The sequence below is a fragment of the Heptranchias perlo genome, chromosome 15 (genome assembly GCF_035084215.1).
Source record: "Heptranchias perlo isolate sHepPer1 chromosome 15, sHepPer1.hap1, whole genome shotgun sequence".
Classification (NCBI taxonomy): domain Eukaryota; kingdom Metazoa; phylum Chordata; class Chondrichthyes; order Hexanchiformes; family Hexanchidae; genus Heptranchias; species Heptranchias perlo.
The window spans coordinates 24263256-24276511 of NC_090339.1; positions in this window are offsets into that span (position 1 = coordinate 24263256).

Consider the following 13256-nt stretch of genomic DNA (forward strand, 5'->3'; position numbering starts at 1 on the left):
CCAGTCGTAGCCAGAGAATCACCTGCACCATTACCTCTGGAGTCCTCCAAGGATCTATCCTTGGCCCTCTCCTATTTCTCATCTACATGCTGCCCCTTGGTGACATCATCCGAAAATACAACTTCAGGTTCCACATGTACGCTGACGACACCCAGCTCTACCTTGCCATCAGCTCTCTCGACCCCTCCACTGTCTCTGATTTGTCACACTGCTTGTTCGACATCCAGTACTGAATGACCAAAAACTTGCTCCAACTAAATATTGGGAAGACCGAAGCCCTTGTCTTCGGTCCCCACCATGACCTCCATTCCATAGCCACTGGCGCTATCCCTCTCCCTGGCCACTGTCTGAGGCTGAACCAGACCTTTTTCAACCTTGGTGTCCTATTTGACCCTGAGATGAGCTTCCAACCATATATCCACTATATCACCAAGACCGCCTACTTCTACCTCCGGAACATTGCCTGTCTCCGCTCCTGCCTCAGGTCATTCGGTGCTGAAACCCTCATCCATGCCTTTGTTACCTCGAGACTTGACTATTCCAATGCTCTCCTGGCTGGCCTCCCATCTTTCACCCTCCATAAGCTTGAGCTCATCCAAAATTCAGCTGCCCGTATCCTAACTCTCACCAAGTTCCATTCACCCACCACCCCTGTCCTCGCTGACCTACATTGGCTCCCGGTCCGGGAACATGATTTTAAAATTCTCATCCTTGTTTTCAAATCCATCCATGGCCTTGCCCCTCCCTATCTCTGTAACCTTCTCCAGCCCTGCAACCCTCCGAGATCTCTGCAACCCTCCGAGATCTCTGCACTCCTCCAATTCTTGCCTCTTGCGCATCCCCGATTTTAATTGCTCCACCATTGGTGGCCGTGCCTTCAGCTGCCTAGGCCCTAAGCTCTGGAATTCCCTCCCTAAACCTCTCTACCTCTCTCCTCTCTAAGTCGCTCCTTAAAACCTGCCTCTTTGACCAACCTTATGTGGCTCAGTGTCAAATTTTGTTTGATAATGCTCCTGGGAAGTGCCTTGGGTCGTTTCATTATGTTAAAGGCACTATATAAATGTAAGTTGTGTATTTATTTTTTGGAAAAATTGGAATAATATTTTGACAAGTGAATTGTTACTGCAGTCTTCAGAAAGTTAGTGTGATTGGTTTGTTGCAAAATCTGTCATTGATAAATTTTACAGAGTTGGCCTCCAAGTCTCTCCCACCTGGTATGGTATTTGAGCTTTTCTGCAGGGTGCATTCTATTCATGGTCAGCAAAATTTAAGACCCTCATACTCTTCGGTGTAGTAATGTGTTAGTGGATGTATTTGAAGGGTACAACCAGCATTGTAAATGCAAAAGGAAGAAATGATTGTTTCAAGATTATCTAATTTGATAATTTATCAAGTATGGATAAATGTTTGCCTTACATACCAAGAGATTAAATATATATGTGTCTTCTCATAGTGAAGGATAATTAAATATGACATTCATCTGGTCCTGATCAAATAATAGTAAAACAGTTTACCCATACTAAAATGGCTTTTTTTTCCCCCAAGGACTTACCCTGAACTCAGGCTCTATATGTACTCATTTTGTTTTACCCATTTTCTTTTAAAATGTAGAGTGCCTGGACGAGCAATGTTCACATCAACAGGCAGATAGTTTTGAAAGAACTGACACAGCTGCCATGGTTTGCTTATGGCTGTCACGCATGCTGGAGCATAGTCCCTATCCTTTTGTGCTTTGTCATCATAATCTACAGACATGTAGCTGAATATTCAAATAATGACATTCACATTTGATTAGGAATGCTGCTGTCGCAATAGTAAAATACTGTGGACAGCTGCAGGATTTACAGGCAATAAACAAAGTTTCTGAAAATATTTGAACTTAGTAGTGACTGGCACAGAGGATAGCAAAAGGGTGGAACTAGATTGTGTGGCAGTATACATTGGAGGATTTTCGATAAAGGTCAAACGGTTTGTTATTCACCTGAATGCTGAGGTTGAATTATCGACTGTAAAGAATTATGCACCTATTATTTTCTTATACAATAACTTTTGTTTGACTACTTCCAGCTCATCTTTGCTGATGCAATGCTGCAAAACAACTACAGGGCCTTACAGAATATTGAGTTGATGATGGATCGCATTCAGGCTAAATTGGCAGGCTTTCCATTGGGTTACTTGGGTACATGTAATGTACTTTTTCAGTTGGAGAAATCTCCTCAACTCTTGTAGAAACCCATACTAGTTTTAAAAAAGTTAGTTCAGTTTGCGTGGTATATAACTTTTTTGTGCCACTGCATGCTGGCTCTAGCAATACTGAAATTATTGTTTAGAACCAATAGGAATGAATGAGATTAGAGTCCTTAATAATACATTGTAAACCTGGGCACCAACATTTAAATGAAGCACTACTGACAAAAAACTGATGTTGCAACCAGGAAAATATAAATACAGAGCTAGATGTAAAGGTAATGTAATATGTCTGTCAACGCTGGTGCTATATAGGGTATCATTTCACAAAAAAAAGTAATCTTACTTCTGTTTTATTCTTTAATGGGGGATTTTATATCAAGATTGGACATACTGTTGATCATAAGGCTGGAATGCATTTGGGAATAAATGAAGACGACAAATTTACCCATTACTGTTGTCTGCAGTATCCTGTGGTCAAATGTCTCCGCCGAGACTGTATAGCTGGTAAGGGATGGATTGGGGTCTAGATAACTACATGATCTAGGTGTCCAACAATAAGGTTTCACTGATCTCTACAACAGAGGATGACTTCGGTCAAACTACCTCTGATCCAGTAATGAACTGGTTAAGGTGGTTTATGTGACTTGGATATATGGGAGTCCTGCTATTTAAAGACCCTGAGGCCTTATCTTCTCTTAAGCAAAACAACCGCAAAGACTGAAACTTTTAAGGATAATATTGTTCTTGATTACTCTTAAAACATAATACCTTGGTTATGCTCAGAAGTTTTTGCTGTATCTACATATGCAGCAACATAAATATAAGAAAATTCCAGTATTAAGCCATTAAATCCAAAGTAGCTATGGCTGTGTTAATTACAGAGACCCACGCAAAGTGGCAATGGAGTGCCAGCTGATTATATTAATCCATGTTCTATGCCAATGGTTCAATCAGTCGCGTCGTATAAAGGCATTAAGCATTCATTTGCTAATATCACTAGTAGTAATTGTTGGGATTTATTCTCAAAATGCAGATATTGTATCAGATGCAGCTTATCATTTAGAGTAACTACCATAGAACCATCTGATCTGCACTGAAAGATGGCTGCCCACATTGCTCTGACCTCTCCATTTGCTTTTGGAGTTTGGATCCCACAGCGGGAGAGATGGCTCATTCAGGTTCATAGCATAAGATTTGCTGAGTTTGAGATGCAAAGTGCTGTTCTATTGTCATTTCTCTTTATGCTTCTTCATATTGTAATTATTGAAAAATCTTAAATGAGAACTTTGCCTTCCAGCAAGGGTCAAGGATGAAATGTACCCAAATTATTAATCAGATGCCATGTTGGAGCAATGATAGAAATAAATCAAATTATTCGTAATTATCCACTTATTAGTGAACTGGGGCCTTCTCACTGGCTTCCATTAATAATTATAAAGAAAAAACTTAAAATGCTGGAAATCTGAAACAAAAACAGAAAGTACTGGAAATGCACAGCAGTTCAGTTAGCACCTGTGGAAAGAAAAGATGAGTTCAAATTTAATGTAGAACCCTTCAGTTTTGCAAATGTGAACTTGTCTTTTTTTCTACAAATGCTGACTAACCTGCTGTGTGTTTCTAGCACTGGCTGTTGATAATTACTTTTGAGAGGGAAAATTACGATATGGAATGTACATGAGGATTAAATATGACATATAATGTCAATGGGGACTGTATATGAATGGATTATGCACAGTGTGTATATGTATGTGAGAAGTATGTTGACCAAGCATAACATAATGTCTAATCCCCATTAGCCTCCAAAAATGAAGTGGAAATACTCAGTATACCCAAGTTTACCCTCAACAACACTCTGCCAAAAATTGAGCCGTCTTAGCTACAAAAATAAAAATTATAACAGTATACCCTCTGCTACATCCCTGGTTGTATATTTGACCTCTGTCTGTTCTGTTAGATTTATTTTCATTTGTCTTTTTAATACCATCTCTTTCCCCTCCCAAAAAAAGAAGCCTTGTCGTATTTCTATTTTAATTTTGTTCTTCCCTCGATGCTACAAATGAAACAAAGCCTTAAATGATGTCTACTTAAATATGACTAGAGTTAATAAATTGTAAGAAATTGAATCAACAACTGCATTAGGTCAAGAGGACAGTATTCAACAAATCCTAGCAGCATGGATTGATCGGCATTGCAGAGAACCACAGGCAAGGTATAATATTGCTTGATAAATCTTAATATATCATAAAATTATGCAGTCCAGAAGTACATCTTACCCACTTTGTTCCATAATTTTGTTTTGGATATTTTGATAGAAATTGGATAGCAAGTTCTCAGCATTAACATTGAGAAATTTGTGATTCCATGGCGTCATAAAACTTCGGATTAAGTAAATTATACTGTGTTGACTGGATGCCATATAGAAGACGGTAACAGAATTGACATAATATTACAGTAAGTTATTGACTCTTGGAAAATGGAAACTAAGGAACAACTTTATCTGGATTGTTATGAAGTCCTGATATCACCACATTTCTTGTACTGCACTGCACTGCACTATGCTATATTGCACCGTGCTTTATACTGTATTGCACCATACTTCACAATAATGCAGTATCACTTATTGCTGATGTATCTATTAAACCACCACAATTTAATTTGCAGTTCATATAGATATATAAAGTGGTACAATTTTATTACTTTTCTCAACCTACAAATCTATCAAATATTAGCTATTGTTTAAATTGATACACTGCTCTAGTTAAAGAGTAAAACAACTAAAATATTTTTAAGGAGCTGTAAGTTACTTATGTTTTAGATATATAATATTAAATCGGGCAATAAAAATTATGAAGATTAAGACTATTAGACTTGCATATAAAATGTCAAAAGTATCTGAAGTTAATGTAATTGAGAAGCATATTAGTCACTAAATCATTTTAAAATTCAGGAACGATTTTATGCTGAGAACCATTTTTATTTTTTGAAAGTCAATTATCTTGATATCCATCCCTAATACAGTTCATAACTCTTTTTAATGGGATTACTCCTGTGTCAAGTAAAAGGTTTCCCTTATCTAATCCTTCCCATTGATCAGTCCCCATTAAAATTACATGTACACATCCTGGTTTACCAGGGCTGTAAGTGCCACAAGTGGATACGATTAACCCCTGTAACACCAGGTGATCAGAGCATGCACAGTGGCATCACTGAATTCCTTTGGATTTTGTATGGTAGTAGTGGGATATTAGGAACATAGGAACAGGAGTAGGCCATTCAGCCCCTCGTGCCTGCTTCGCAATTTGATAAGATCATGGCTGATCTGTGATCTAACTCCATATACCTGCCTTTGGCCCATATCCCCTAATACCTTTGGTTGCCAAAAAGCTACCTATCTCACATTTAAATTTAGCAATTGAGCTAGTATCAATTGCCGTTTGCGGAAGAGAGTTCCAAACTTCTACCATCCTTTGTGAGTAGAAATGTTTTCTAATCTCACTCCTGAAAGGTCTGGCTCTAATTTTTAGACTGTGTCCCCTACTCCTAGAATCCCCAACCAGCGGAAATAGTTTCTCTCTATCCACCCTATCTGTTCCCCTTAATATCTTATAAACTTCGATCAGATCACCCCTTAACCTTCTAAACTCTAGAGAATACAACCCCAATTTGTGTAATCTCGTAACTTAACCCTTGCAGTCCGGGTATCATTCTAGTAAACCTACACTACACTCCCTCCAAGGCCAATATATCCTTCTGAAGGTGCGGTGCCCAGAACTGCTCACAGTACTCCAGGTGCGGTCTAACCAGGGTTTTGTATAACTGCAGCATAACTTCTGCCCCCTTGTACTCCAGTCCTCTAAATATAAAGGCCAGCATTCCATTAGCCTTCTTGATTATTTTCTGCACCTGTTCATGACACTTCAATGATCTATGTACCTGAACCCCTAAGTCCCTTTGGACATCCACCGTTTTTAACTTTTTATCATTTAGAAAGTACCCTGTTCTATCCTTTTTTGATCCAAAGCGGATTACCTCACATTTGTCTGCATTGAATTCCATTTGCCACAGTTTTGCCCATTCACCTAATCTATCAATATTGCTTTGTAATTTTATGTTTTCATCTACACTGCTTACAATGCCACCAATCTTTGTGTCATTGGCAAACTTAGATATGAGACTTTCTGTGCCTTCATCTAAGTCGTTAATAAATAATTGTGAATAATTGAGGCCCCAAGACAGATCCCTGTGGGACTCCACTAGTCACATCCTGCCAATGTGAGTACCAACCCATTATCCCTACTCTCTGATGCCTTTTGCTCAGCCAACTTCCTAACTAAGTCCATACTTTTCCCTCGATTCCATGGGCTTCTGTCTTAGCTAACAGTCTCTTATGTGGGACTTTATCAAATGCCTTCTGGAAGTCCATATAAATAACATCCATTGAAATTCCCCTGTCCACTACTTTAGTCACCTCTTCAAAAAATTCAATCAGGTTTGTCAGGCACAACCTACCTTTCACAAATCTATGCTGGCTCTCTCTGATTAACTGAAAATTCTCGAGGTGTTCAGTCACCCTATCCTTAATTATAGACTCCAACATTTTCCCACAACAGATGTTAGGCTAACTGGTCTATAATTCCCTGGTTTCCCTCTCCTTTCTTAAAAAGCGGAGTGACATGTGCAATTTTCCAATCTGGAGGGACAGTTCCTGAATCTAGAGAACTTTGCTGATTCCCTAACTATAATCTTTCAATGTGCTCACCAACTTCCTTTTAAAACCCTGGGATGAAAATCATCTGGTCCTGGGGATTTGTCACTCTTGAGTGCTATTATTTTCTTCATTACTGTTGCTACACTTATGTTAATTTTATTGAGTCCCTGTCCCCGATTCGATATTAGTTTTCTTGGGATTTCCGGCATGCTATCCTCTTTTTCTACTGTAAATACTGACGCAAAGTAATTGTTCAACATGTCCACCATTTCCCCATTGTCAATGACAATATCCCCACTTTCAGTTTTTAAGGGACCAACACTGCTCCTGACCACCCTCTTTTTCCTAATATAACTATAAAAGTTCTTCGTATTGGTTTTGATATCCCTTGCAAGTTTCTTTTCATACTCTCTTTTTGTAGCTCTTACTATTTGTTTTGTGACCCTTTGTTGATCTTTGTATTTTTTCCCATTCGCCGGGATCTGTGCCATTTTTTGTCTTTTTGTATGCCCTTTCCTTATGTCTTATACTGTCCCTTACCTCTTTAGTTGTCCATGGCTGTTTTTTTTGGCAAGTAGAGTTCTTGCCCCTCAGGGGTATAAACCGATTCTGTATCATGTTAAATGTTTTTTTAAACATATTGTATAGAAACTACCAATAATATTTTATTTATAAAGGTTAAATGACAGACTCCCCTGATTTTCTTTTCAACAGAGTGACTGAGCAATACAGACCATGAGGTCCCAGGGTCTTCCCTGATCTCGGTTATGTTTTTTTAAAAGTTTATTCATTCATGGATGTGGGTGTCGCTGGCCAGGCCACCATTTATTGCCCATCCCTAATTCCCCTTGGGAAGGAGATGGTGAGCCGCCGTCTTGAACCGCTGCAGTCCAAGTGGTGAAGGTTCTCCCACAGTGCTGTTAGGTAGGGAGTTCCAGGATTTTGACCCAGCGACGATGAAGGAATGACGATATATTTCCAAGTCAGGATGGTGTGTGACTTGGAGGGGAACGTGCAGGTGGTGGTGTTCCCATGTGCCTGCTACCCTTGTCCTCCTAGGTGGTAGAGATCGCGGGTTTGGGAGGTGCTGTCGAAGAAGTCTTGGCGAGTTGCTGTAATGTATCTTGTGGATGGTACACACTGCAGCCACGGTGCGCTGGTGATGGAGGGAGTGAATGTTTAGTGTGGTGGATGGGGTGTCAATCAAGTGGGCTGCTTCGTCCTGGCTGGTGTCAAGCTTCTTGAGTGCTGTTGGAGCTGCACTCATCCAGGCAAGTGGAGAATATTCCATCACACTCCTGACTTGTGACTTGTAGATGATGGAAAGGCTTTGGGGAATCAAGAGGTGAGTCTGTATACTGTACCACCACAGAATACCCAGCCTCTGATCTGCTCTTGTAGCCGCAGTATTTATGTGGCAGTTAAGTTTCTGGTCAATGGTGACCCCCAGGATGTTGATGGTGGGTTATGCAGTGATGGTAATGCCTTTGAATGTTAAGGGGAGGTGGTTAGACTCTCTCTTGTTGGAGATGGTCATTGCCTGGCACTTATCTGGCACGAATGTTACTTGCCACTTATCAGCCCAAGCCTGGATGTTGTCCAGGTCTTGCTGCATGCAGGCTCGGACTGCTTCATTATCTGAGGGGTTGCGAATGGAACTGAACACTGTGCAGTCATCAGCGAACATCCCCATTTCTGACCTTATGATGGAGGGAAGGTCATTGATGAAGCAGCTGAAGATGGTTGGGCTTAGGACACTGCCCTGAGGAACTCCTGCAGCAATGCCCTGGGGCTGAGATGATTGGCCTCCAACAACCACTCCCATCTTCCTTTGTGCTAGGTATGACTCCAGCCACTGGAGAGTTTTCCCCCTGATTCCCATTGACTTCAATTTTACTAGGGCTCCTTGGTGCCACACTCGGTCAAATGCTGCCTTGATGTCAAGGGCAGTCACTCTCACCTCACCTCTGGAATTCAGCTCTTTTGTCCATGTTTGGACCAAGGCTGTAATGAGGTCTGGAGCCGAGTGGTCCTGGCGGAACCCAAACTGAGCATCGGTGAGCAGGTTATTGGTGAGTAAGTGCCGCTTGATAGCACTGTCGACGACACCTTCCATCACTTTGCTGATGATTGAGAGTAGACTGATGGGGCGGTAATTGGCCGGATTGGATTTGTCCTGCTTTTTGTGGACAGGACATACCTGGGCAATTTTCCGCATTGTCGGGTGGATGCCAGTGTTGTAGCTGTACTGGAACAGCTTGGCTAGAGGCGCAGCTAGTTCTGGAGCACAAGTCTTCAGCACTACAGCTGGGATGTTGTCAGGGCCCATAGCCTTTGCTGTATCCAGTGCACTCAGCCGTTTCTTGATATCACGTGGAGTGAATCGAATTGGCCGAAGACTGGCTTCCGTGATGGTGGGGATATCGGGAGGAGGCTGAGATGGATCATCCACTCGGCACTTCTGGCTGAAGATGGTTGCAAACGCATTTCCTACATTACAACAGTGATTACACTTCAAAAGTACTTTGGGATGTCCTTAAGTCATGAAAAGCATAATATAAATGCAAATCTTTCTTTTTTCTTATTGTACCCCCGTCTCTTCTTATTTCCTTCAAACATTTGCCCTTTTATTTATATTTTCAAACTTTATTTTAGAATCCCACTTATTAATTTGGCTGCAAAACTTGTGCTGACAATAATGAGCCTTTTCTCCTTCCATGCCTTGATGTGTACTTGTGTTGGTGAAGTACCACACTACTGCCACTGCCCTGATCAACACCAGAGGGCACTGTTGTTTCAGTTGGGAATATGTTTACGTTCCTTTCTGAATGACAAATGCAGTGATGGTAATGCCTTTGAATGTTAAGGGGAGGTGGTTGGACTCTCTCTTGTTGGAGATGGTGATTGCCTGGCACTTGTGTGGTGCAAATGTTACTTGCCACTTATTAGCCCAAGCCTGGATGTTATCCAGGTCTTGCTGCATGCAGGCATGGAGTGCTTCATTATCTGAGGGGTTGCAAATGGAACTGAACACTGCAATCATCAGCGAACATCCCTGACCTTATGATGGAGGGAAGGTCATTGATGAAGCAGCTGAAGATGGTTGGGCCAAGGACACTGCCCTGAGGAACTCCTGGGGCGGTGATGATTGGCCTCCAACAACCACTACCATTTTCCTTTGTGCTACTTATGACTCCAGCCACTGGAGAGTTTTTCTCCTGATTCCCATTGACTTCAATTTTACTAGGACTCTTTGGTGCCACACTCAGTCAAATGCTGCCTTGATGTCAAGAGCAGTCATTCTAGGTAATCGTTTGGTAATCTTAGACAGAGCATGTGTAAGGGTGTTACAATTGGCCTCACAGCTCCCCATTTGGAGAGAGAGATAAGGGTCTATAATCCCTCACTCACTTTTTAAGTTGAATAGTCTGCCAACATTCACGGCTAAATTCATAACAGCTGCATGGGCAAGTCCTTAAAGATGCCCAAAGCCATGAAACTGTGTACTTCAGCAAGGTGTCAATATTAGCAGGAGAGGGATGGGGGAGAAAATTGGCCAGAAGAAATGGCCAATTGGATCATCACTCAACACAAGGGCTATTATGCTCAACCATGTGCAAATGAAACTTCTGTTTTATTTCAAAAAATAGTCATGACCAAGGCCATTAATTTGGGTCTTCACAGAAAATAGATAGAATTATGAAATGTAATTCCCAAAACACCGATAAAGGTCCCAGAATCCCACAGAATTAGATGTATTTAATCATGGTAAACCAATGGCCCTGGTCCTGACAACTTCTAATTAGTACAGGTGTACTATTTGCTTCAAAATAAAACCAACAGGATTTGTGTTTGAAATTGAACCACATTGTCAGATAATGTGATGTCCCATAAAGTTGCCTGCCTCCTCTTGGAAATCCATGCAATAAGTTTTGACCCCAGAGACCTATACTCTATCAGGGGTCTGGGGCTTCAACTCTGTTCCCTTCCTACAATAGCTGTATTTTCCTGGACTTTGTACTTGTACAAGACCCGAACTGCTCAATGCTTCTTTGGAGCCTCTGTAATGCGGAACCCATCAGTGCCAGCTTGTGTTTGTCTGCCTGATGTCCCAGCTTTGTTATTACTTTCAAGATATGTATGTGTAACTGAGGCCAAGCACTTTCCTTTCCACTCCAGTTTGCTGGAACCCAAGCAAAAACAGGCAGGAAAACCAAAAGATTATGGAGTGGGAGCAAAGCAGGGAGACTAATACATGAAGAGAGGAACAATTTTTCTAAATTCAGTCGCAACACAAGGGGAGATGGTCAGTATATATAAATGAAATATGTGGTGGAAGTACATGGAATTATTTCTCTTTATTTAACTGAAACCTGTTTCAACAAAAGAATGAGAGCAATTGAAGACAAAGATAATCTCAAATATTCCCATTGAAAATGAAGTCATGGGGGGGTGAAATTCCCAGTTTACCCTTAGATGACGTATTTGGCTGTTTTGATACTCCTTTCTGTGGGTAACTAGTATGATGGTTGGCACTATTGGGTAATCCTCTTCTCCATACATCTCATACCATATTATGTTTATTGTGGAAAACTCAATTCGCAATTGCTGGACAGCTTTCTGTGCCAGCAGTTGTGGCTACGGTGAATTGCATCTCCTGTCGTGCACAAGACATCTGCCCCACTGAAACCAAGTGATCTAATCTCTAAGACATCTAGTTTCATGTCATAACTACTTGACATAAGTCTTGTTTAGGTCTTTCTGATTTAGAAAAGCTGACAATATTTTCCTTGGCCGTTGTTCCATTTTGTTGTAAAACACGATAAATCATATTTACCACATGGAATTGGCAGATAGTTTGATTTAATACATTGTGCATTATATAGTACAATGCTCCTGTTACAAAACAACAAATTGTTCAATGAACAATGCCACAAGATCAAGAGTGTACATTATTTTCTTGAGTTTAAATATAATCTACAAAAATACAATCAAAATTTACTACTGCAAAAACGGTTGACTTTCAGAGCAATTTTCTTATCAGCTGTTCATCTTATTAAGGTTTGAAATCCTCTCCTGATTATAGTGATGCCGCTGACACCGAGCTTTAGCACCTCAACTCAGGTAGAGATCCTGGAAGGAGGCTCACGTCAGGTTTATATTTAACATCAGAATTGTACTTCGTTTTGAGAATAATCTGTATTTGTTTGTGCAGACAAGACGGCTTGGTTGGAGGTGTAATTATTTCAAATCTTGGGACAATTCCTTGTGGCATAGTCGAACTAGGTTTACAGCTCTAGATTTTTAAGTGACATTCCCACTAAGCAGCTCACAGTCTTGCAGTGTTGTCGATGTTAGTTTCACTGTAGATATCAACACACTTTGAAGATTTGTGGAGGAGAAAATAACCCATGGTCTCCCCCTTTCCACAGGTGCTGACAACTGTTGGATACCTGGTCCAAATAGCTGTCTTCATGGAGTCTGAATAATGAGTGACAGACTATTCAACCTATTCTACATTACAGGTGAGCCTGATCTTGTCCTGTCTCAACGTCCACACGTGCTTTTTGCAATAGGGAACATCGATGATTAGGAGTGAGAACCACGGCTGACTTTACTAGTCTAGCTCAGGGCACAGTGGTGAATTATACCATCCCTCTTCTAACACAGAACAGACTGGAAATCAAACATGGGTCCTGTCTATGTGGCTCAGTGTGTATTAAACCACTATACTTTATTTTAATTTACAGATTTATTTGGTATCTGTTTTACAGTGCATTTATTAACTAAATGAAAGGACCACCAGTGACAAATGTACTGGGGAGGGAAGGAATGAGGGGGAAACCTTAAATATTTTTGTGGCTTTTCTTAATGTTTTTATTTAAATCTACTTCAGTAAATATTTTCAGCTATATTTAAATACAGTACAGAAAATTAACTAAAATTTGAGTTGAGCTATAGATGTTTATTTACATGTTTTTTTAATGCAAGTCTACTGTACTTTATTTCAGTGCGTTTAGTGTCACTAAAGAGCAAATTGATTCACTTATACAGAAGTCAATTTAAGTGAATAAACTAATCTGTTCTATGTCCTTGTGCGGTACATTTATTTTATAGTGCTTGACATATAATTCAAGACTATGAAAATAAACAATAGATAGATTTCACAGTGTGTAGTTGAAAGGTACTTTACTATATTTCTATTCAGGGGAGTCAAAAGTATAATTGTCAATGCAATTGTATCTGTGACTACAAATGTTTAGTTTTAATATAAAACTTAAGATTAAAAATCAGAAAATTGCATTGTAAAAGTTTGCTCAATGGTGGATAATGTTTTGTTGCAATTCCAGCTTTCCCT